We start from the raw sequence: 24,030 nt of genomic DNA, 5'->3' as shown, positions 1-24,030 counted from the left end.
TCTGAAAATATGCGACGCATATTTTTACATTTTTCGCCGGGGAGAAATATCGTTGCGCAACGGAACTTGGCCGGAACCTCGTTACACGGGACGAAGTTCCACTTTACGAATGTACAGCCAGCGTAAGACAAGTGGAGAACGGTACGACAAGTTCTCGAATACAGTTACGTCGGCTTGGTTCAGCAACGGATTTGAATAATCCCGTAGCCCTTCGTGTTCGGCTATTACGAACAATCCAGCTGTGTCATGTAAACCGTGTATCAGAGAAATTACAGGGAACGAGGGCAGATTAACTTGCTTCCATAAAGATTTTCACGCGACTCGTAGACGCGACACTGTCGCTGAAGAAAATTCCACGCATGGGTTGCTTCTTTGCCGTCGCGAGTGGTAAAAGCCGGAGGGAAATATCGCGTTTCGCGGCCATGGTCAGCGATACCATTTCGTCGCGATTTAAATTTGCATCCGCCGTGCAGTCGCGATTGATAAGGAAACGTTGAACCAGTCGCGTGGACTCGTTCTGATTCAGCTTTCCATCGACCCTTGTTCCTTCGTACCTCTCTCACGCAAAACTTGACTCAGCGTTTAGGTGAAACGCAAATAACAGCTCCGTTTCGATAACTGATACGACGTCCCTGCCTTATCCCTGTATGCCGTATCCATATCGATGACCATTTGCAAACTAATGGCCAATAAAATCCAGCAGGGTCGTCGTACCCGGAATTTCTCAAATATTTGAAGATAATAAGCGATAAGATAGCCTCTGGAATACCTAAACGGTTTCGTATCCGCCTCTGTGCATGGAATAAAAATACAAGAGAAAGGGTAGGCAAAGATATACTTTCCAAATAGCGGAGCTTGTCGAGCAACGGCGATATTCAACGGGAGGAAATAAGGAAGACAGCGAGGACAAACAATAAACCTTTCCGGCTCTCTATTTTAGCCCGATACTCCGACTTCTCTCCGACATGTTTTATAGCAATCTAGCCGGTTCCTCTGGAGGCTCGTATCTAACATACCGCACAATTCAACTCTATCAGACGAGCTGTTTTCAAGCACAGCCCTATGTCCCGTGGGACAGACTGGGATAACGTTCCGATAAATTGCACTGCTATACGAGCGGCGAAAATTTTCATTTCCAAGTCAATTAGGTAAATGTAGAATCCCCGTGACCGGCTGAATTTCCTCCTTCATGTAATTTAATTCTTTCCCAGTTAAATGTCGGCCGCGTAACGAGTCCGTAGCGAGACCACTTCGCTAATCGAAAGTATTCGTACTCGGGGTCAACGTGTTCCTTCCCATCGAAACGCGAGAGCTTCCGCTCCGTATTTGCATGAAACACACGAGTTGTTTCTTAGGGAAGAGCCGAGGTAGAATTAAAGATCAATTCCATCGAGCACCGTTCGCCGCGAAACGTCTGGAACCGCGAACACGGACCAGCAGCGCGCGCGCACGGTCGAATGGCATTAGAACAGTTGGTGGTATATACACGGGTAGCAAAGGGGGAAGGTTGCTAATAGAGGCGAGAGCAAATAAACCGCTGTACCGCTTTCTTCGAGCACTAACCCTGCGACGCGTAATACAAATTAATTTAACGGCTTAAGTTCTCTCCGAGCGACGGGTCCGCGGAATTTAAATTGATTCACCGGGAAGCGTGTTCCATCTTGTCCGGCGGCAATTAAATTACAAAATATACAGAGGCAGCGAGCGGGGTGGAGCGCACCGGCCACGGAATATCCCTTAACAAACCCCCCGCGGTCCTTGGAGCGCTGCAGAATTCGACTGTATCGGGCAAACCGTTGCGCAATACCAGAATTCGGTCTCCGGGGACGGGTGGAGAACAGCGTGCGTTTCAATAAATTTGACTAGCAGCCCGTCCGCCGCCAAACCCGCCCACTCAGCCACCCGTCCACCCGCCAGCGTTTCCCACCCACGCCGCACATCCGGCTGTACTACAAATTAAACTCGCGTGTACTTCGCTCATCGAACAAAATTTCAACACCGGCTTGACTCGAAACTCGGCGCCGAGGGTGACGAAGCATCGGGTTAACATGATCGTACTTCTGTACCTCGAACGGCTGATGGTATTGCGCGTCAACGCGGGCACGGGGGGAACCCTGGCGTGTTCTAGAACGCGTTTTAGAACGCGTTTTAGAACGTATTTTAGAACCACCTTAGTGGCGCTCCGTACCTCGGTTTTTCTTTGTCGTAGAACAAACTTTCCCAGTTTATCGTCGCCTTTGTTTTATATTTGTTCAGGGTGCTTCGCGATAAGTGGCTGATATTATGGCTAGTGATTTAGCGCTTGAGAATAGCGAGGAACGTTTACGTAAACATCTGACCCCGAAATACTATCCGCTTATTACTGGATGCTCCGTGCATCTTGATATAAAACGAATCGCGAATTTATGGTTGTCAACCGAGCCAGAGGATATGCGATTCGATTCTAATATGGAAATGGGGGCCGGACAAGGGTGCTGGTTCGCTGTTCCTCCGTTTCAATGGGCGACTAGAAATTTACCATTTCGGTATTCGTTGATAATGCGTCTATAATGTTCCGATGTGAATTTGTCAGTGGTTTACACGCGGCTAGGATCATCGAGCGGCACAGTGATGCAAATACGCTACATATTTCATGACGCTTCGAATATTCGCTAAATATGCGTAAAGCTGTTGAGGATATTCATTTCGGCCCGAGTGTTTCATGTCATTATGCATGAGTTTATGGCACCCAATAACGTTCGATGGCTGCGTTGCGGCTATGATGCACGGAGACTCGATGAATCTATGCCGTTGGAGAGTTTGTTCGAAACGTCCCTTGATCGCGTTTATGCGTCGCACGAAAAGAGAAATTCGCTGTTTACGGAATTTCGAAAGCGCGACGTTACACGTCAGGATCAGATTAGGCTTCTCAATGGGAACCACATGGTCTATGGGAGTTCATTTTCGAGACCACGTGAAAATATTTATACCGAGTGTTTTCTGCCTTTTTCCCAAGTTTACAGTTTCTGGGGGTGTAAATATCGAGGGATGAAAAAACGACTGCTGTCGCGTTTGCGTTTCCCGTGGCATGCTTAGTGGTTGTCCACGGGGTAAATCGAAAATTCGCGACACGATTCACGGTGTTCGTCACTGGGACGACTTATCAATTTTCTCCCTCTTGTCCGACGCTTCGTATCGTATAATCGGCCTCGTGCCGGGTACCTCAATTTATAGTCCCCGATGTCAGGGTGAAACCACTCGTATTTCTGTTCCCGGATTACCAAAACGACGGCAAAATATGAAGGGTATGAACGAAGGGCGAGAGAGAGAGAGAGAGAGAGAGAGAGAGGGTAAAAGAGGGGCCGACACTCGAGGTAAATATTCTGCAACGCGGTTTTGAAACCCTGGCCGATGCGACCGTCGGAGGGAAAGTCCAAAGTGTTGTTTTCATAACGCAAGCACCCACTGCCGTACGTATATACGTAAGCGTCGACCTCGAAAATTTTTCCTACAACGGCAACAAATAAACGCGCCTCTTGTTTGCTAAACGTGCCCGTTGTTATTTTTCCTGCCGTTCGTCCGTTGTTTCCAGACTCCTAATCCTAATGGATGAGATTTCACCGAATTTCCCTCAAGATCCTCCCGCAAGGTGATTTATTATCGCGCACGTTCAAGGCGATCCTCCTGTTCACCCTTCTCTCTATTCCTTGCCTTCTCTTTTCCTTTTTTTCCCTATTGCCTCACCGAAAGCAGTTCGGTTCGCTTGGGACCTTTGTTCGGACGACCCAGGAGGTAGTCCATCGTCCGGCCACTTTCCTTAAAACTAAACCATCTCTTCTTCTCGAGAAAGCGAACGAGACTGTCCGCCCTCGGCAGCATACTTAATTTATTCCATGACCGCCCCCTCCCGATCCGACGGTATAGCAGCGGAACCGGACCGGTTCGAGCGGAGAGGGAAACGGATCATTTATTACGTTCGGGACTTTGCAGTTCCGCAAGGGTAACCGTGGATTTGACACGGTCGACTTTTATACGAGCAATCGTCTGGCAGAGTCACCGTGATAGCAAGAAAGGCGAGGCTACGCGTACCCCGTCGGTTGCTCGAAAGGGGGTGGTGGTAATGGCGGTGATCGCGGGTTATCCTGTCACGCGATTCACTGGAACCGAGTGCAATCTCTATTAAATATCCATCGAGTTACCGTTGTTGTACCCGAGGAACGATTCGCGCGTTCCCCCCCAGGACGATAGAGACGAAGTTTACGTTTAGCGGGATAGAAATTCCAAAGGACGCGCGGAATTTCTACCCTCGTAACGCGGCGCGGCACGCTCCACGATATTGCACGCCGGTGAACCCGTTCTCGCGTAATCCCGTACTTAGACGCGAACTTGTCCCACGCGGCTCCCGTCACGAAATTCGATTCTAACCAACGTAACGCGACTTACCCTCCGCTTTTATTTACAAGGAGCATAGTTCGTAAAGTGGTTTTATTGAATATAAATTTCTAAGGACGCAAAGTTTGCCGCTTCCTCCGTGTGGGACGGGCTCGACGAGAATTATCGGGGCAGGGCGAGAGGCGGGGGGGGGACGATACTCTTCTCTTGAATCCCCATAGGAAAACCCTCTGGGAAATGTAAAATAATACACGCTGTACTGCTTTTATGCATTGCCTCGCGGCCGCCGCACCGCGTTGCCATTTCGCCAACTGCCGGCTTTTGCATAGCTGCGCCGTCGCCGTCGTAATTTCATTTTCGACGAGACAAGTGAATTATCCGACTATCTGTGTGTATTATCCAAACACGAGACAGGCAGCGCCGCGTCGTTGCGACGGCTGCGCTTCCTATTCCAAGCGTCGTTGTCCCTCGCCCCACGAACAGGCAAGATTATTTCCACGAGTGCCGAATCTGCGTTCCGCAGTGTTTGTCTGCGCGGTATTACGCGTTTCCGCAAGAGCTGAGATGGCCGACGCGATAACTCCTAACGCCATTTTTCGATGACGCAGGACCGGAACCCCGCGCGTACTCGACGCGTAACACGCTAGCCTCCTCTTATCCCTTACGGCAGTACTCTAATAACTTAGCATTTCGTTCGTTTCGCCGTTTCCCAGGTATCTCTTTAATCCTCCTCTCTTTAATCCTGACGCGCGATGAGGCCAAGTGCCGAGCGTGGTATACCGGTCGAGACGAGGTCGTGCCGACGTTGATCTGAACGCGCGATCGTCTACTCGCTCTTAATCTAAGCCGATCCGTCTCTTATACGCGTACACACCGGCGATAAAATCTAGCGAGGTTCGTCATCCGGAATCGTGACACCGTGTGATAGGTCAGAAGGTATTCCTGTTTTAGAGAGTTCCGCGTAACAGCTTAGTTGCTTATGTTCCTGGTAGTGGCGCAACCGAGTTTTCGTCACGTATCTGGCATCGCAAACGGGTTAAGGGTCGAATTTCGTTTACGTCGTCTCCTGGAAATTGTGTACCTCCTCTCTCTCTCTCTCTCTCTCCATTCCCGTTTCTTTCTCCTTTCCTCCGCTTAGATCTAATCGGAGTTGGAAAATTCTTGCAGGTTTATCTGGAAAATGAGATTTTTAAGTTACGCGACACGACCCGATAGTTTTCCTCGCGCGAAAAGTTTGGCACGTCGCTGATCTGTTTGCCGGTCGATCGGCTGAATTCCACGGCCCTGGTAGATTATGCCACCTTATCTGCCGGCGGTGATCGAAAACGCCGTGACGCTTAAAAAGCAACCCGAGCCAGGGTGGCACTGAAATCTATTTGTTAAAGCCGTAAAACAGAAATCCGTAAAGATAGGCATCTCTACGGCGGAATTTATAGCGACGTTACACGGGCCGTAGCATGCAGGGTGAGAAGCGGCGAACGGGAGACGCGTTCTCCAATGAGGCGTCGCGGAAATAAGATATCTCCTGTTTAGATGCGATTCGACACCCGACTACGTCGACAAACACAATCGTCGCCTCCACAAAGACGAGCGTGTCGACGAGGAGGAAAGCACACACAAGGGAGTCCTTCGATCCTAGCCGGGCACCAGGGTCAATTGAGCGTTTCTACGGTTTTCTACCTGCTGCCACGGAGCACGGAGGAATCCTGGAAAAGCGGTAATACCTACGACAACCAGAACCGGACCTGCCCAAAATATTGACTGTGCCCAGGACTCGGGGCAAACTGCCAACGTATACGGTCAGCATCGTGCGGCACGGCCCGGTTTCGTTTCGTGGAAGAGCAACAGTTACGAACTGGCAACAACTCGCGTACCGATATTTCCCCACGAGAGTATCTTCGTTGTCTCGACGTGTCACTTTCATCTAGCCTGTGCTCCTCTGGTATTCGTTCCGTTACTCGCCATCTTGCTCACGAGCGCACGATCGAACGATTGCTCGTTATTTCCTCGTATATCGAGGAACCGGTCGGAATTCGAAAGTATCCTGACACGCGCGCGACGCGGAAGACCGAGACGATTCTCTAGCTTCTTACCGATTAGCGCCATCCTAGCCGGAATATCGATCATATTCGGGAAACGGAAGGCACTGTCGATATCCCGATGCGGAGAGACAGCGACAGACCGGAAATGTCTGTTGGTTATTCCAGCGGGCGAAGAAACGGATAAGATCCATTTTCGGTACGAGGCGAAGCTCGAACGAAGTAATCTCCTCGGAACGATCCGGCGGCTCGCGTAATCCCGCAAATTGTCGTTCTTTATGCGGACTTAAACCGATAGAAAATGTCAAGGTATAATCGAAGTATCGGGAAAAGGGAACGGGCCGACCGGGAGAAGAAAGTACACCGGGAATTACATATCCGCGAGTGCGATATCCCGTGAAATTCGTAATTTACCGGTATTGTTCCCAGTTAAACGTTTTCCGCGAGCGGGGAGCACGGATCAACCGGGAATCCCAAGTTTACCTAACGATAAGGAGTCTGCCAGGCAAACTGCCAAACGGTTCGAGTAACTATCGAACTCTTCGACCACGAAAAATAACAGTCGCGCTTCTGCCACCGCGTTCGATGCCGCGTTGGCCGAGGCATAAACACGCGAAGCAATTTTCCACCAGCAGAAATCATATCGTCCCGGAAGCGACGACTTATTACGGCTGCCGGCAGGAAATCGCTGACGCGACCGGCTTAATCCGCCGTCCCTTATCTTTTCGGACAAAGGGGCGATGGGCCGAAAGGGGCAGTTGGATGAAACGACGCGGTCAGAGATCGGCGCTGGACGTTGATCCGTGGATCCACGGACGCGACATAACCGTGACCGGGACGTGATCGAGCGTCGAAAACGGCACCGGCTCGCGAGTTTCCATAGTCACGGCGAACGTCACGGTTCACCGTTTTCAAAGTATAATAGAGCGATACCATTGGAAATCAGAGGGTGGATAACGTTTAAGGGCGCTGGAGGGTGTATGAATTATGGACCCAGAGGGGTGTTTTTGCTGATTCCGTATAGAAAGAGACGCGGCGGCAGGAAAAACTTCCGACTCGATAAACTATGACGTTTTCTGAAAAACGCGTTAAGGAAGAGGTCGCGCCGACGGGGGCTAGGGTAATGCGTTCCCTCGCAAAAACGTCTCGAGCCGTACGTGCGCCGCTGCGCACCGGCAAAAGGGTTGGCGGGAGAAAAATGACACCGTTTTCCGTTTTTTCCTTTTCCCTTCTCTTTTTTCTTCCACCTCTGTAGCGAAGTTCTCGCGAAGAAAAGACGGAACGGAGAAGAAACGACCGTGTCGAGGCAAGCCGTTCCGCCATGGCAACCGTTGTAAATCGTCCACCGTTCTGCGAGCTTAACGCTCTCGCAACCGGTTGCTTTTAAATCCAAGTCGCTAATTCCTTCCGGATCGCGTGAACGTCGCGCGATACCGTACCCGATAACGTCGTATCCCTGACACGCTTATCGCTTTTCATCGAAAAACCGTCGATGCTTTCGGCAAGTCGACGAGCCTCCTTAATCGGGATCACGCGTGGTCGGACGACGTTGTTTGGAAGCTCGCGATGAATCATGCCCGCTTTCAGCTTAATCACGCAGACCGCTTAATCAACGAAGAGCCTTACCACGGGTGAACGATCAGGGATAATGAATTAACGCGGTTATCATCGGGACCGCAAAACGCGCGTGAAACGCCAAACGCGTTGTTAATAATATCGAGGACGGCCCGGTTCGTCGAGGAGACGTCGACGACCCTCGATGTAATCTCGTTAAGTAGCGTACTATGGAAAGGTAACGCGGGAGAAAAACGGAACGTTCCGGGTTTCGTTGCGAATTTAACGTCCACCACGGGGCCGCTGTATTATTTTCCTTAATAACGCGATCCTCCGAAATGGTCCGCGTTTATCAGCGGCATAATAAAATTATTCGTTACACCGCCTCGCCGCCCTCGACCCTTTCCGTCCGTCCCCTTCTCCACGGCAATCTCTAGCAATTTCTCTAGGCGGGAATAAATCAAGATAAAACACTTTTTAATAGAGACGTTCGCGGCTCTCGCGCTGAGGATACCATTAAAGCGGTGGCTCGCGTTGAACGCGGTGCTGGTTGGCCTCCTCCCCGTTAAATTTATGTACACGCGGTAAATAATAACTAACGCACGGGGTTCCCCCGAGTGTACGTTAAATCGGCGATACGTGTACGAATCGACGTTATACCCAGCAGGGTAGAGGTGCAAAGTTCTCATTACTTTCTTGGCCCGCTTCATCTCGCTCTCTCCCTCGACCTCTTTCTCTTGCACGGTCTATGGGACGAAAGGGGCGGTCTCGCCATTATTTATTGCCGCAATGGTTCGCCAAACTTCTTGCGAACGAGGGGCCGACTCTTGGGGTTGACGGTGAATTTAAGCAATCCCATTTTTTATCCGACTCGCATAGAGAGGATTCTCTCTTGGTCTAGTAAGCCCAGACTCGGTGACGGCCCTCTCGCTAGAGCGAACAGCGGCGTCCCGCTGCCTCTCTTCATTTTTTCCCCTCTGCTCCTTCTTCTTCTCACCCTCTGCGCGACACCGTGATCGCGCCTGGCTGTTGGATAAGCACGAAAACCGCATTGCTCGTATCGCGATAAATTCCGGGGATCACGCCGTTCAAGAGGCGGTTCGTGATTCGAGGGTTGCGGGATCACCGTTATAACGGGGATGATTAGGGTGTGGTAGCTTATGAAATAGGTCTAATCCGCTCTCGCCCGTGGACGATTCTCGCCCGAGACGCGATATATTTTTTCCTCTTTGTATAACGACCACGTCGAACGCGCGCGTAATCGTGAGCGAAACAGGTTCCACGCTTACCTGTTACCCCGATAAAAAGAGACAGGAATGCTCCTTTCTTCGGAGATGCAGAGAAATGTTCCTTTATGGACGAACGGGTACAAGATTTATCGGCGATAATCTCGCTTTTTTGTCAGCCGTGCATAGGAGGGATTCTTTTGCCTCGCTAAACGCAGACTCCCTGACGACTCTTTCAGGACATAAAGCAAATTCATCCTCCCCATTGTTACAGTCCTACCGCCGGTAAAACGACGCATCGGTAACAGATGTGCCTTCGTGTTTCCGTGCATGCTCGCGTAGCGCGTATCGTGGTCACCACGTGAAAAAGAAACCCCCAAAATCCACGTCCAACCCGCGGGTGCATAAATTCGCCGAAATTTAGAATTCCGGGTCCGAATTCCGCCGAATCGTTTCGTATTCACCGGTTGGCGTTCTCGCGACCGAGTCGCAGCATCCACGGAGCATAATCGAAAGGACGATCGTCGAACGGTTCCTGGAGAATCGGTTGTCGCGGCAGAAATCGGAACAGCTGGGTGATTTACGCATCGCGGCGATAGCCACGCGAACGTAATTCCCGAAGGGACATGCATTTTAAATCATCCGGGCGACGTTCTACATGCGCTACCCGATATTTCACGGGCCAGCTCCGCAAGGTGCAAAGTTCTCGTTACTTTTCCGTACGAGGTACGGCCTGTGCAGGGCAATTGCGATATTATTTATCGCTCCGCAGGCGCGCTAAACTGCTTAAGAAAAGGTGCACACGAGGTCGTGGGAGATCGGCCGGTTGACGGGGAATTCGAGCAAACTCGTTCTTTATCGAGCACGCACACGCGTCTTGGATCGCGGCGTGGTCCAGCGAGCACGGAACCGGACGTCGCCTGTCGCGTACCCTCGCCCGAGGAGTCGAGGAAATCCCGACAAAGCGCTTGGAAACTTCTTCGACGAGTACGCTACTCGAGCGGCATCTCCGCTCACGTGTTTACCGATCCCATAGAGTCTCTCTGCGACATGGACGATCGCGCTCGAGTCTCGCTCGCGTTACGTATTTATCGCGATGCAGAGGTTTCGGACGTTGGCCCGGGTGAAGAGGGTAGGCGTGAATTTTCCCCGCTTCCCGCGCATCGCTCGCTCTTCCCTTTCACGCGCGAAACCGCGAGATCGCGCGAATATCCGTATCTCGTTCCCCGCTTTCTTCTTTCCACCTCTATTTTTCCCCTTTTTCTTTCCTTCCTCTCCACTCTCGACGTAGCCACGAACGCGCTGTGTATTCATTAATTTCCCCGAAAGAGGAACTTCGTAATTACGGGCACGCCGGAGCTGCTTCTATTAATGAACCGAGCATTGCTTGAGATATTTGTGTAACGGTCGGTTTATTAATTTCGATCGGAACGAAAATAATTGGAGCTTCGTATCTGGGTAAAGAGCCATTAGTAAATGCTCGCAAACCCACTCGATGTCGGAGAGAATTTGAATGGCGATTTATTGTCGGATCGCCGTGCTCGCGTTGTACGCGAGGCTAGAAAACGTTACCATTCCGCCCCGGGGGTGGGAAGAAATGGAAGGGAGAGCGGAAATGATAGGGAACGTCGCTGGGACAAGCGCGTGACACGAAAAAGATACGCGCGACGCGGTGAATAACGTTTCGCGGTTTTCCGAATTCCATTTCGATCAGGCCGCTGTTTACCTTGCGTTTCGCAAACGCCAGCTAGCTCGCTGGTCGTTATTTTCCTAGGTTGACCCAAATTGCTGGAACATAATGAACATTTCGATTCCGACTGTAAATTTGCCTATGTTCTTCTGCTGTTGCGAACCGCCGAATGTCGGCTCAAACGGAAACATTCGAGGAAGGGCGGCTGTTTGCCGTGGAACCTGCCACACGAGTAGACCGCGAATAGTTTTCACGAGTGGCGCTCGACGTGCTTTCGCGAATTTTAAACCAAATTTCGTTCGCATAATCGCCGTCTCTCGCGTTACCCGCGCCAACTCTGAATAATTCGAAACGAGTGCACCAGATGTACCGTTTCGCCTTTATCGGTTTCTCCATCTGTGATCGAACCTCGTTGCCCGTTAATAGCGCACTCGATCGAGGCGTCCGAGGGGGCGTAACCCGGCAAGAATACGGCACGAGCGGAATTGCCACGCGTGAACCGCGATTTTTGTTCGACTCGTCGATCATCGAGTTTCCACGCGTTGGGCGTGACTTTGATCGAAGATATATCGCGAACCTCGGCGTTTTACAATTCCCTTGGTCGTCGGTCGGGGATATCGGCCCTTTGTGGCGCAAACATTAGTATACCTACCGTTCGTTGCCATCCCCTTCTGGTTATTCGCGAAAACACGGACGACGAAATTGCCGTGGGGTGCGCACGGTATTGGGAGAAAAAAGTCGTCTGCACGTACGAAGCACCGTGCCGGGAGGGTTAAATGCAGTGGCAAATTATAAATCATCTTAACGAGCTTTTGATTACCAGAGTTTTTTATGCGGCGGGCATAAAAGTGTCACCGCCAATCGAAATACCTGGCACGTTCTCCCCTATCGCCTCTGAACCTTATCCGCGACACGTATTATTCATCCGTGTGATCGAGCTGTGCAGGGTATCGCGTGATAATCGAACAATGCCCAGCGATATGAACGCGAGACGTTATCCATTGTTTCAACCGCTAACGTATCTGTTACGTTTCGTGAAACGCGGGGTTAGGGATTGTCCATTAACGAGGAACGGTTGGTGCGATACGAACGATCTTACGCGGTGTCGGTGAAAAATACGATGGCTGCCACGGCTGATCCCTGACGGCACGTAAATGAGTCATAACGTGGATCCTAATCGGTCGGACCGGGTAATAAGCGATGATTCATCGAACGAAAATACGTTCCCATTTTTGGGCACCGCATCATCGTGCATACGAAGTCGAGCAGAAGCGATTCGATGGGATCGCGATGGGGAAAGGGGTAAAATACGTGAGACGGGAAAGCGAGAAGGGTTCGAAGAGCTTTCTTATCGCGTGGCACGGGCGTAAGGCGTAATTTCGAGGAATTTCTGGCGACGAATTTTAATAAAGTCACGAGCGTCGGCCAAAAATTTCGGTAGCTTTTAGCATCTAGCTCGTTCAGCGGTAGAACGAGCCAGCGGATAAAAATCTTCGTAACCCGGTGTGTCTGGCTTTAATTAAGTTGCCGAAAAGAAAAAGGGAGGTTGAAAGAGATATACGTAAGATCGTTGGCGAGACGCGAGAGGAATTTGCGATTCGCGTGTAAATTCTTTGTTAGACGAAGGCCCATTCGTCACCGCGAACGCCTCGTTAATAACGCGACCGCGACTTTGTCAAAAGCGTCCGTGGATACATCCGCGAACCATGCTCCGTTCGCCATTGATGTTATCTTTGCAGAAGAGCTCGCTGGTTCTTTGAAGGTCCGCTTTGAAAAGCGAAGCATCCCGCGGCCATATAGACGCTGTAACGAGTAAAATTGGAGCCGGAATCGACACGCGTGTTACAGACGATCCATTAAGCCTGACCGACGTGGACAGCAAAGAAAAGCAGCGATGAAAGAGTTTCGAGCAGCTGCGATGCAAAGACGCCATTTGCTTTAACGTCTTAGATTAGAATATACGAACCCCTTTGTATTTTTCTTTTCGTATCGCGGTCAAGATATTGCACGGACCATACTGCATCGCGTATCGAAGATCAGTCGGGCATAAGTTATCTCGCGTGAGAGGGTGGGAAGGAAGATGTCGGAAAAATCGGTGATTCTTTGTGAGCGTTTAGCAGACACTTAGATTCGTGACGAACGAAAATAGATCTCGTTGGTCCCGATAATTCATCGTCCACGTATTCCAGAAGCGAATGGTGGTAGAATCGAATAAGGTCGCTGCGGCGTTGCTGCCGTGCGTTTCATTTTTTAGCAGGAACATTGAACGATCGCCCGAGAAATAAGACACGAAAATTGCCGTTTTATCAAGTTTTTCGTGGGAATTCTTCGGAAGGCTCGTACATCACTTAGGAAACAGCCGGCCGGCGTTATCCGCGAAAAAATAATAGCCAATCCTTTACGTCTCCGGGCGCCACTTTTTCTTGGCAGGAAGCGGGAGAAAGAGCGCGACAACGATCGCACGAGCGACTAAGTAGGTTTTGATCGGGACGCGAGAATTCGCGCGCGAGACGGGGTATCGACCATCGCGTTCCATCGACGACGCTATAAACCGGAAATCGGCGCACGACGGTGGTTGCGGGGGCAAAAGTGGAGGAACGGAAGCCGCTTCGCCGGTATAAATTCAAATTAATATGGCGAAGTTTCACGCGTGCTTCCTTGCAAATTACCCCGGCCTCCTTTAACCCCCGGCGATCAAATTATAAAGTTGCGCATTCCTCAACTTACTACTTTACGTCGGCTAACTTTGCGGCAAGGAGGAATTACGCGAATTTAAAAGTTGATGCAAGTCAATCCGCCGGCATCCGCGCCAGTTCAACATCGCCTTCTTAATGGCCTCGGCATATTCTATTTCGGAAAGTATCTCCTACGTACTGACGATCTCGATGAAGTAAGTTTTCGATGACGCGACGCAAGAGTCGAGATGACGCGGGAGAGAAATGTTGTCGGGAAATTTAATACAGATATATGTATATATATATATATTCGGAAACGATCCCGGACGACGAGGAATGTTTTATTTTCGAATATTAATCTTCATCGAAAGTTTAATCGAGTAACTCCGCTAATAAAAGACAACGACGAAAGCGTGTTCACCGTGTTCGGGGACCGGTATAAACTAAAATTAATTGTTCGGGACTGTAGCTGCAGGGCGCGAGAGAAAAGTCGTTCCCTATATTTCAGGCGTCACTTAATTAAAAGGAAAGACGGCGGCAAGTTTTCAGGTTAGCGAAATTTTCGAGGGAAAATCTGGATATCTCTTCGATTCTCGGTTGGTTGAAAAGTTCGTTTAAACAATTCAGGGGTTTCGATGCAGGTGTTCGCGATAATGGGTTCCGCGAAAACGTTACGTAACCGGGGACCGCGTTAGAAAGTTAACGGCACCGGAAGGGATCTGAAAAGTAACACCGTGGAAAAGAGCAGAGATGAATCGTTTTCCCCTAGCTAGATCGTCGAGCTAAACTTTTCGAGGAAGAACTCGAGTTCGTGCCATTCTACGGGGTAATTAAATTGAATGTTCCTCGCGAAGAAAGTGGCAAGCAGACGGTATTCCCTCGCGCACTCGCCTAACCGTTCCGTGGATAGCTGAATCGAATGGAGTGGATTCGTCGTGAAAGGGCCTGATTGCTCGCTAATCTTCGCGAAATTGCGCCGCGCGTTCAGTCGCAGTTCAACGTCGCCGATTAGTCGAAGACCCCGAACTTCGAGGCATTGTTTCGCGATCCGAGGTTTCAGGAGGGAGCGATTAACCTGCGCCGCTTCCTGCCGCCGCGAAATCAACCACCACCGTTACGAGTCAGCTCCGTCTGCGGTTTTCTAATCTTAAATTCCAAGTTCACCGGTGTAACGACGAATTCGAGAGTAACGAGAGCAAGAACGAACACGGTCGGCGAGCGTTTTCGGAATAGCTGCTGCCGCTGCTGCTGCCACGACGTTATCCGAACTCTTCGCTCTTCGATCGTTATCCAAACTTTGCCTCGGCGACAAGAAAATATTTTAATCGTTTCAACGTCGTCGTTTCCATAAAGAAAGTTTCTCCATCGCAAATTGTCGCGGAGCGTCCCCGTATTTTAATACCCGTAAAATCGTTCGGAACAAATTCGCCGAGCGATTAAATTCATCCTCCGTGTATATTCGTCAACGTTTCGCCGGCTCTAACGCTATTACGTTCGAGTGCAAAACGCTTCGTGTTCTTTTCAGGAAATTCCAACTTTCCGGAATGCACGGAGGAACGTACTAACGCACGTACCGTGGCGATATCCCAAGTTTTATTGCACACGAACACACGTTTCGTGAACAAACAGGGAAACCGGCTGATTTATTAACTTAAAACAAAGTAACGCGGACGCGTGCGCGCACGGAAAGTCGAGTAAGCGAGTCGAAAGTGGGTTCGAACATTAAGCACGATATATTTATGCGACAGTCGCACCATTGCGGTACCAATAACACCGATACGCAAGCACAAGACACGAAATCGCGTTATCTGTTCGACTATAGGGAAACTAACCGGAATTCCACTGCGGCTATAAACATGACAGTCCAGCATGTGTATGGGAATACGAGCTCGTTGCCGTGGGCGTTAGATACCGTCTCCTCTTCCACGTTCCAACATTTAGACAAGCTTTCTCCTCTCCTAAATCGTACGCTTTTCTTCCTTCTCCGTCACCGTGTCTTGTCCAGAAATCGTCCCGCCTGTTCGCCCGATACCCTCGCCAAACTCTCCCGCGCGTCATCCAACAACGTTCCTTGGTCACCCTGTCGTCCATATCCGCGTAACTTCGTTATTTAAACAGTAAAAATCACGGTGCATCGGTTCTGCGCGGCGTACAAAGCGTTCCATTCGGCGAAACTTCGCGCGAACGCGTTTATTTTTCCCGTGACAATAGCGGAACGTTAGTCACGGGAAAACACGAACTTCACGCGGTACGGCAATTTTTCGTTTTATCCGGACGGACACGCGATACGCTGGACAATTTTATCGCGGAATTTCTGCGAATACCGCGGGGAACGAGGGGCATTCTGGTGTATCAGGATCGAGAACGACGCGCGACGATTCGCTTCGAGATGGTAGGATGGAAAACGAAGGTGACCCAACGGCGAGACGGTCGTGAGTCAGAGGAGACATCGGATGGAAGAAAGAGGCCCCCGTCGTTCCACCGACAATGGCCGGCTGACCTGGGCCCAGCGGACAGGCCGTCGTTATTAAACCTAAATCATTTGCGTCGACCGCGACTGCCATAATTCACAGCGGCCTTAGTGAAATATGACCGGCGTTCAAATTATTATCGTGCGCCTCGAAACCCCTTCGTTTCTTCGCGCGAGGCCCTCTGTCTCCTCTTCGACTTCTCCGCCGACTCGCGCGGTCCGTGAACTGTCCTCCGTGATCCGCTCGAGACCGATCTCTCCTTCGCGCGTCATCCCGAGACGTTTCGCGGTCCAAGGGATTCCATAACGCGTCCATGATTTACCGCTCGTGACGGAGATTTAACTTTCCGAGTTTCCAGGCGCCGCGATTCTTCCAAGCCATTCTTCTCCCGGTTCTCCGTCCTTTCGATCCCACCTGGCAGTCTCTGCCGTAAGATAGAGCTCGTTGTCGAATCCAGCCGTCTTCCGAGAAATTTGTATCCACCTTGCCGCGATCCGACTACTTCCATTCCCGTGGATTTCGCGAGCTCGTGGTTTCCGGCGTCCTCCGAGATCCTCTGGAATCTCCGCGATAGCCGGGCACGCGGTATCGCTATGGTTTTCGGCTCGCTAACCGAACCGGCGATAATCAGCGGACGAAATACCGATTCGATCGAGGCATCGAATGTGGTCGGTGACACGTGGACAGAGATACGTTGTTATTATTTCACCGCAGCCCGGCGGCCGGGGTTTCCGCGCGGATCTAAAATATGGAAAACAAATCGGGCAGAAATATGGCCGGTTGGAAGAACACAGGCCGCGTCCGGTTTCGTTTTGTAAGGCCGCGGCGCCCGATAATGCACGGCTAATTAAATATCGTTACGTGATTATCTTGTTCAATTGTTGATTACAATATTCGATGAACCGTGAAACGATATTATCGTCGTCCGCGAATCATTTCCACCATTTTCGCAGTTTGACCTTTCTATAATGCACGCTACGTTTCACCGGCGTACATCCTGGCGCATTCTCGTTATTCAATTAGGCGTTATTACCGTCGTTTCATACGTCGTCGTATCGATGCGATTGTTCCTCCGCGAAATTCCCCCGTTTACGCGAGATTCTTTTCATCGTGGTCGTAACCGTGCCCCTACCCTGCTCCATCCACCGTTTATTCGCTTACTCGTACAGGCGAACCGCTGTAAAATCGAGATAGCCTCGGTCGGGAGTATCCAAACGTGAAACTATTAATAATTATTCGCGTTACGTAAATGGACAGGCTGAACGCGCCGTGGACGAGCTGCATACGCGCGCTTTTCCCTTTCTGGAAAATTAATTCCCCTTTATAAATTATGACGATCGGCCGTGTACACGGTGTCGCGTGTATCTCTCTGCCGGATACAAATACCCCCGGTGATCCTGGCCGAGCCGGGACAGCGTAATATCGAAATCGCGCAACACACGCGCCGCATAATGTTGTACCGCGCGAGCAAATGGCCGATCGGAATCGTTAAGGCCGCGTACATCTTATTTATTAGTCGCGTGTAACCGTGTCGAGCGTGGCTTACATGGCCTGGGCCCGGTAAGGAACGACGCGAGCCGGAGCTTTGACGAATGGCCCCTGCTTACGTATTCGCTCGAGCCTCGATAATGGCTTTATAAAACACGGACCAATGTTCGGCCACTCGTTATCGTTCGTCTTCCGCTGATCGTAATAGCTAATTGGAATGAGAAAAGGAAGACGAACGGCGCGGCGTTGAGCGAAGCGGAATGGCGTGGAACGCGTTTAATTACCCCCTATCGTTAATCGGCCACGATTAACATCGAACGATGAAACGTCACCGTTTCAGACTGGCGGCGTCAAAGAAAGAATGATTATCGTCGGTCGATCTAACGTGCGTTCCGCGGAATGAAATCGGCGTATTTAACGAATCAATATTTGATTTATATCCGATCGTTTCATCGCCCTGTTTGTACTATTACAACATTTTAATTACTTTTCGATCAATAGCGCGCGTGTACATATACGTCGGAAAGAGCAAATTCCCCGGAATTATTCTTTTATCGGCGTTTCGATCGGCACGGTTGTAGGGAACAACGAGCTCGCCGATTGGTTTCGCGCGATAATATATATAATGGGAATACGGGAATGTTTGAATTGCGCGATGAACTCGTGGTGTCTCGATTTCTTACGGAAGAAGGTACCAGCGTCTGGAATGCACTCGGCGATTCCTTTATATCATTTGCGTTGTTACGTAATTTTACGCGCATTCGTTTCCCTCACGGACACTCGGCTCGCGTTCGTAAACGCGCACGTGCAGGCGTGTTTACGCGCGCGCACGCTCGTGTACTCTCGCAGAGGAAACAAGCCGGAGTGCGCGCGAAGTATAGGTGAAAGCTGGCGAAAGCTTGATTACTCGAAATTAGATTCCCAATGAGTTTAATTTCTAGAAAGGCTCTCTCGCAATTGGTGTCCTCGTGCACCAGTTGGCGTTGCCCGACGGAAACCCGTACACTTTTAACCAACAAAGTACATACACGCACGGCAACACGGCCGCCTCGTCAAGAGTATATTTAAAAGTAATTGCCACAAAGCAGCGTGTTTGTTGCTCTCGCTTTTGCCCGAATAACTTGGCCTCGTTGTTACGCCGTGGCTTCTCTGCCCGTTGCGAAAGTAGCATTAATCACAGGATTAACGAGAGCACGTAGAACACGCGGAAACACACGTTTCGAATAACGCCGTGACCGAGCGTCAGGCGCTTACGTTCCGCCACGCAAGAAAACGCAAACGAAATTACCCGTTTTCCCCGTTATACTCGTTCCTCTTCCGTAATTAACGCGTAACGATGATCTAATTTACCATCGCGTGCAATTACGCGAGCTTTGTCCTCTAAGAAACACCGCGTGCAAAATTCAATTGGCGCAATTGGCGCAATTGCCGATGTACAAACGCCTCGTACCTGGACGAGGAGCTCTTCGTCTGGAAACGTTATTCGACGAATTTCGATGCGATTACCCGCAATGCCGCCCCCGCTGGCAAAAGCGGGACACCCAGGTCGGAATCACCGGTAGTCGCGCCGCTGGAAGCTCCAACGATGTTTCATTTCGATTCGTTGCGATTTATTCTCGTCCATTCCAGTCGCCTGTATTTAAAGCTAGTTAGAACGATGACGCTATAGCCATTGCTCCGAGTATTATTCCGGTATATATATTTCAAAGCTCAGTCGGAGCTATTTACGTTCCCGAACAACGTGGCCCGACCACGAGGGTAGAAAGGATTAGTCAACCACTCGTTATATATCACGGGTTTAGACCACAGACTGGCCGGCCAGGTAAAGTATGTACGGGGCATAAACATTCCGACCTGTCGGCCGTACCGAATTATGGCGAGAGCCGAGCGTGACGAGAAAGCCCCTTTCGTAGGTGTCTGCCGGAGATCCGGCCGCGCGTCACCGCTCCTGCCATCGGAATTCCACGTTCCCGCGTCGAATCGGGGTCCGATGTCTCGGGCAGATTTTGTCAACTGGAAGACAGTAACGCGATGGTCAGCTCGAGACGTCGTACGAGGAGTTTCGAGCAGCGTGAAATCCCGATTTATACGTTCCTCCGAGTAATTACTTCGAAAGAGAACACGTCCGAGGATGAAGGAATCGCTGGTTCGTCGACGCAGCGATATTTTACCGAGAAATATGGTCCGATCGTTACGACTCGTTTAAGCCGTTTATACGACGCGACGGGCCGGTGTCTCGCGAATGATCTCGAACGGGCACTCGGCAGAGCGTCCCGAATCGGATCGTTTCGTCGGGAACTCGAAAACGGGCAACGGAGACCATTTCGAAACGGCGAAAAGAGGTGGCCGTAAAAAGAGAAAAGGCAGGGGAGGAATTGAAACGGAAAGAACGAGCGCGGGCGCGCGCGCGCGCGGTAATTCGCGCGAGGACGAGGAGGCACGTTAGCCGAATCCAACTGCAAATTGCTTCACGCCGGCTAACACCTCCGAGCCATTTCGACTCGAATTATTTCCTTATTAGCATTCGAGATCGATACAATCTGGGTTGCCGATATCGCGGCAAGTTTCCAACTTACTCCCGGCTGTCCAGTAGAAAAGCACAAAAGATCGTTAAAGAGATAAACCGCAGGGTGTTCCAATCACCGAAGAAATCTCTCGCTTCTACGTCCGACGCTTTCCCCGCTGCTCGTATTTTCCACCGCGAAAGGGCTCTCCTCGCCGTTTGTCCAAACCGTGGGACGTGAAAATGTAATTGTACCCTGGGTGGAAGGAGGTCGAGGACACCCAGGAATCGAGAGCCGTGGTAGTAAGGGGTAACTACGTGTCCCGGACGACTGTTTCCTCGGGAATACAATGGTCGTAATGGGCGGTTGCTGCGGGCAGACGGCCCTGGTCGCGTCTCCAGACGGACGTAAGAAGCTGTTCCGGGCACCGGAGACGCTGGGAGGTCCTTGGGACGAGGCTGCACCGACGTCACGCCGTTTACAGGCTCGATACATCATTCTTTTCACAATTTGTCCGAAAGCCGTGAAAGCTGCGGGTTTGCCGGCGCACACGGTTCCCGGATACATCCGCACGAATCCGGCAAACGTAGCCTCTGACGCAACGGAAGTGACAGCTACTTATCCCCGGCGGTTAAGTCTCGCCGCGCCGTACATTTTCCTCGCTTGACCCGTCCAATCGAACTTCCAACCAGTGCTTTACCGAGCCAGGGCTCTGGCAAACCTTCGATCGGAGGCCAAAGAAACTGCGCGCGATGAATCCGTGTGGGAAACAGGATGTGACGCGTTCCGCGGATTTACGCCGAAAATAAGTAACGCGATCAACGTTGTTTACCTTTGCCGATTCTCCTCCGAGTACCCACCGCACCCTGCGTGAGGAAGCGCGATGTTCCGCCGGTTCGTTTACGATCGATGATGGGAACGGGCAAGGACGTATACTGGATTTACGCCGAAAATAAGTAACGCGATCAACGTTGTTTACCTTTGCCGATTCTCCTCCGAGTTCCCTCCGCACCCTGCGTGAGGAAGCGCGATGTTCCTCGCCGGTTCGTTTACGATCGATGATGGGAACGGGCAAGGACGTATATGAGGCCAGAGCGACGACGGTAGAGGATCGTTTACGCATCATCCCCTTAAATGAGTAATTTATGACGTACGTCGGGGATTGTGGAAAAATCTGGCACACGCTAACGACCAACGAATCCGCGTGCACCCCGAGTCGTTAAACGTCCGCGAGTGCTGCGTGAATACCTGAGCAAACAAATAAATGCGACGCGTCCCGTGGGAACGGAAATTCGCCCTCGACCCTCGACGCGACACCTTGGTCGGGGCGAAACGTCGGCGAAACTTATTACCTCGTCCCCGGTCGTCTCATCGGTCACCCACGAAAGGAGCGGAGTTTCGCCGCGATCGCCACGTATGAGCGAAGATTAAACTAAAATAAATAGAGAACCGGCACGTCCCGATCGATCTGGACTAGGTAGACGCGCGTGTAATCCCGAAGTATAAATTAATCTCGAATGGTGGAGGATTAATTTACAATTCAGGATTAGCGTGGAGCATCTCCCTCTCCCTGCCTTCCCCTCTGCCTCTTTGTCCTTTCATCCCCTTCACCCTCTGTTTTTCCGTACGATCGCGAAGGGCTAGATGCGTCTGGCTGGGTATACCATAACAAGAAGTGGGGGTTCAAGGGTGGATCGTGGATGATAGAGAACCAGAGGGGGTTGTATATCGCGTGTCGGATCGAGGCTCATTGTCTTGCTGTCAGGACCGCGCAAATATTGCCACCATCTCCAGCGAACGCGGATATTTCGTCTATATATCCGTGCAAACGGTAGCCGCGTGTCCGTGTACGCGCGCGTATTAAGGCTGGTATGCGCTGGATCGCGCGAGTGATGGTGAATAGGTGAGGTGCTACGTACGTAGGTAGTAAGTGGAGGGTTGGTATTTCTGACAAAGCTTTCCGCGATCGTCACTCCTTTGACACGAGTGCCGGGGTCGGCTGGCGCTAGGGCCGACGACAAATCCTGCGCGAGGGATTTCCACGATAACCGTGGCGCGTCCTGATGGAAACTCGATTATTCCGTCTGGATGTCCTAGATCGCGATACGGCGGGGTGCTAAAAAATTCTCGCCTGGTCTTGTATGTCCGACAAGGGACCGTCGTCTGGTCGATCGTGGAAGTGCCGGAAAAGCGAGAAAACCGAGGAAAATCGAGCGCCACGCGTTCGATCGGACCGTGCGGCTGATATCCGAATCGATGACCTCGCCTAAGAACCCGACGAACCGTAAAATTTCAAAGGAATCTTAAATCGTCTCAAAGTTTCCAACGGCTCGCACCCGTATGCTTTTAGAGAGCTCCGCGGTATATATCTACCGGCTTCCATTTCGTCTTCCCTTCCTCCACTTCGCCTTTCCCCTTGCTCCAAATCTTTTCTCGATTGCACGGCTCTAATTATTTTCGAGCACACCACGCGAAACCACGACACGCTGTCCTAATGCATAATGTATGACCGGCTTTGCAGAGACACCCCCGCAGCATGAATCCACCGCCCGCTGTATTAACAAAGGCGCCGTGGTACGGTTTAACGATGTTCTTCTGCTGGAGGTTTCTATTAACCTTATGCCACGGACTGCCGTGTTGTTACAGGAAAACGTCCGAGTGCCACAAAGCGTCCTATCGTTGCCATCTGGTCCATCCTAGAGGGCATGAATTAACTCCGACGAAACCGTACCATCCATTCTCCGCAGGTATACGGCCAAAGGCATAGATTTTTGCGACGTACAGGGTGGTCCGTTCTCTGGCGTCTCGTTTGCTCGTTAAAACAGTACCGAACAGCGATTGAAACGATACGACGCAGCAAATGTCCCGGAGAATTTCTATTTTTGAAAATGCAAATCGCTTCTCAGAGCCGCCCTCGTGATTCCGAATTCGAGATTTCCTTCCTACCACGTAGATATATACGCGACGAGACGAAGCGAAACGAGTCGTTCTCCCGATTGCAGGAATTACGCGTGCCTGTCGGGCAAGACGTAACGAGACAGCGGTAATTGCCTCGAAAGACTTTCAAGATCGATGAGAAGAAATTGTGTTTTCAAAGCTGCTGGGTTGGGGCGCCAACTAATTCTCCCTTTTTTCGTTCAGAAACAACGATTACAGTTTAATAGAAATCTTACGGCGGCCCCGCAAAAAGAGAAGGCGAAGGGTGAGAGGGACGACGCGTAACGAGATTCTTTTTCAATCTCCTTCGAGTTGCAACGAGCACGAAAGGACGCGATATTAATTCGCGTCGCTATTAAACGGGGAGCCGACGAAGAAGGCGGACTACGCGTTTCCGTAACTAATCGGGAAACGGCAGTTCGATATTTAAATGTCTCTCATTCGTGGCGGCAATTACGCTAAAGCCGAGGATTTTCCTTGTCGGCGGCCAGGATTTCTACGCTTCCTGCTCGATCTCGACGCTCCGTCCGTCGGTCTCGAGAGCACGATCCCCCAGGAACGTTTCCGTTTCCCGGTCTGGTTCTTCGTTCTCGGTAGTCCGAGGTGAACGCGTCGGACATTGCTGCCGAAATTGAAAGATCAAGGTATTATCGTTACCAGCTCGTTTCTTCCGTGACCCAAAGATGGCGATTCTTGTTATCATCGTCGCATTTGCAATGTCCGTGAACCCGAGTTCACCAATTTCACGATTTCTCTGTTAACCCCACTGTTACGCGCGCGCGCGCGATAAGCGATTCGAGATGCAGCGTTCGCCACGCGGCGCCAAAGGACAAAGCGAGAAGCGATAATCTATGAAAGGAGCGCAACAGCGGCGAGAAACAGCAGGTTAAGCAACTGCTGGTATCTTTATCATCGGAAACACAATTTCATTACAATGCGGCCGCCCCGCTTACGAGTCCCAGGAGCTAGTGCGCCGTGTGCGGTTTAATTAATCGTCCGTAAGTACAGTTCGTATCCTCCGCGTTAATTATAGCTGGTACACCGTGGCGCGAACTGCTCTCGCCAACTTCTGCCC

The sequence above is a fragment of the Eufriesea mexicana genome, unplaced genomic scaffold (genome assembly GCF_001483705.2).
Source record: "Eufriesea mexicana isolate 0111107269 unplaced genomic scaffold, ASM148370v2 scaffold1312, whole genome shotgun sequence".
Taxonomy (NCBI): domain Eukaryota; kingdom Metazoa; phylum Arthropoda; class Insecta; order Hymenoptera; family Apidae; genus Eufriesea; species Eufriesea mexicana.
The sequence above is the reverse complement of the archived record's forward strand: the minus strand, read 5'-3'. Positions refer to the sequence as shown.